The sequence below is a fragment of the Mus caroli genome, chromosome 3 (genome assembly GCF_900094665.2).
Source record: "Mus caroli chromosome 3, CAROLI_EIJ_v1.1, whole genome shotgun sequence".
Taxonomy (NCBI): Eukaryota; Metazoa; Chordata; class Mammalia; order Rodentia; family Muridae; genus Mus; species Mus caroli.
The window spans coordinates 133,181,454-133,184,030 of record NC_034572.1 but is presented as its reverse complement, the minus strand read 5'-3'; positions in this window follow the sequence as shown (position 1 = coordinate 133,184,030).

The window sequence follows — 2,577 nt, the reverse complement described above, 5'->3', positions numbered from 1 at the left end:
ACATATTGAAACTGATATTCAGTACATTTGAGAGAGAAAGCTTTCATAGCAATGATGCAACTAGTTATTCCTTTAGACGTGAGGTCAGTCTCAGTGCTTAGAACCTCTCCTAACTAAAGCTCACGGAACCTGACAACTCTAAATCTCACATTCTTCATCTGCAAAAAGTAAGATAACAGTCATTGAGATGGAAAATGTTAAATGAAATGTGAACAATTAGTGTACTGCCTAGCATGTAGTAGCTTATAAATCACAAATGATTAAGGTACTCTTTAGTTTACTGTTTATTGTCAAAAATAAGCTTTATTAGACTGATAGTGGGGGGATATGAATTTGGGTTCAACTACCCATCTGAGTTTTAGATTTGACACCTGTATCTTGTAACATCATTTTTTACGATAAAAGTTACTCTCAAAACAACCTCCTGAGTAAACAGAACCATGTACAATTTGGTTTATCCACAAATATCCAATATTTAAGATACTACAGGCTAGAGGCTCATCAAAAACTATCCTTAGAAAGATGCAGAAGTCTATCTAGTGTCCCTTTGTTTTATATGAGATCACTGGTGACTGAACCATGGGATTTGAAATAATCAGATTAAAATGTAATGAAGTAAATTGCTATGAAGCATTAGAGAGACTGTGACATCACAGTTTCTAAACATTCCCTACAAGTCAAAAATGCCTTATTTTCTTCTCATGGGCCACGGGGGAACATTTCACTCTTGTGGCAGCTGGGTTTCTTTCAAACCAGTACATTTTGGACAGGGTTGAGAGTTTTGTCTTTCAATGCTCCATAGCCTCAATTAGGAACAAAATTAGCCACTGTCACAGGATGGATGGCTCCTTTCACAGAAGACTTCTTATGAGGGTATTTGAATTGCAAATGTCAAAACCCCTCAAGAAAGTGCAGCCAAAATAATAAATAAGCAGACAAGCTTTCCTAAGAGCAGCAGTAATTCATTATCACGCAATTAGCCTTGTAACAAGCCCACATTTCCAGTTTGGAATACTTCATTTGGTTTTGGAAATATGAGTATGGTAAAGGTTGAAAATACAGGGTAAGCCCTTGATGCTAACCATTTAAAAATGATTTGACGTTAACCTTAGGTGGGAGAGCCATCTGATGACATCCTCTGAAGAAAGCTGAGCGTTTGTCCATCACCACTCCATCAGAGTGTCTAAGTACAGTCCTTGCCACTAAAAGGAAGTGGGATATGGAGCTTCAGGTAATTAATTTTCACACTATCCCTTTCTTAGATCCTAATGGAACCTTTATTAAGAATAGACAAACATAGTGTAGAGCCACAAGGCCTTCAAGACACCTTTCCTTTCATCTTTCTATAAAATCTCATGATATTCTGAACGGTTTAAAGGACTAAGCTGATGATGGTCCAGAGGACCAAGGGAAGACAGTCAAGAGAGGAACATCAGATTGGAAAGGTAGATTATTTGAAACCAAGATGTTTGCTACAAAGGTTCTTTTGTCAATGCTCTTTTTTTTTTTTAATTTTGAAAAAGAAATGTGAAATAGATAATGAAAGTGTGACCCATAAGGCTGGCCAGACCTTTGAAAGCCTATTTGAGAATGCTGGCCAGGGGAAAGAGGGTGACGGCTCGGTGTGGATGTGGCCATACCTCCTGGCATCTATCTGCCTTGAGGCAGAAACAACTGCCTGAAATCAGTCACAGGGCTGTTCTGCTCCACTTCCCTCAGAGATCACTTGCTGCATTTCCAGCTCTTTTTTCTTCCAATTCTAGAGTTTTGGATATCTCAAGAGAACTTACAAGTGCAGCATTTTGTGAACTCCTGGTAGGCTGTCAGAGGCACCTGCCTTTGAGCTCCTTCTTTTATCGAGGTGCATGAATGGAAGTACTGACTTGTCTTTGTCACTTCCCCCATCCTGCTTTACAGAATCCCGTGTGAGATACTTTGCTGAAAGTTGGAATGAGTTCTGTTGTTTTGCCACACTTAGCATCCTATGATGTCATACCGATGTCATTGATCTCTGAAAGAACATGTGTCACAGGACTGTTTTGTTTAACCTACCAAATATTTGTGAGAATCAAAAAGTAATACTTATAATGTATGTATGCATGTGTGCATGGTCTGACATTCATCTCCTGCCAGACAAGATCTTGTTTAAACTAGATTTTGACAAGTCGGCCATACTGTGAAAGAACAAGCTTTGGGGATGCAACTGTGTCTGCCTTCCCAGGGCTAGACATACAAGCACACACTCCATACCTGCCATTTCACCTGAATTCTGGGGCTTGAATTCAGGTCCTTAAATTTGGAAAGCAAGCTTTACTGACTGAGCTGTGTCCTCAGCCTAAAAGGATGATTTTAAGAGTTCCCAGTTGATTTCACTTTCTACTTAACCTAAACTGGATAGCCCATCACTTATAAAACTCCTGCTATCCCACTAAATGTACTGTTTGGAAATGGAAAATTAAAACAATGAAGCCATCTGTATTTGGCAGTTTCTTATGTTCTAGCTTATCCCTAGCATGTTCAAACAATGTAATTTAGTACTTGATTAATACTTACTTTTTTTTTTTTTTTTTTTTTTTT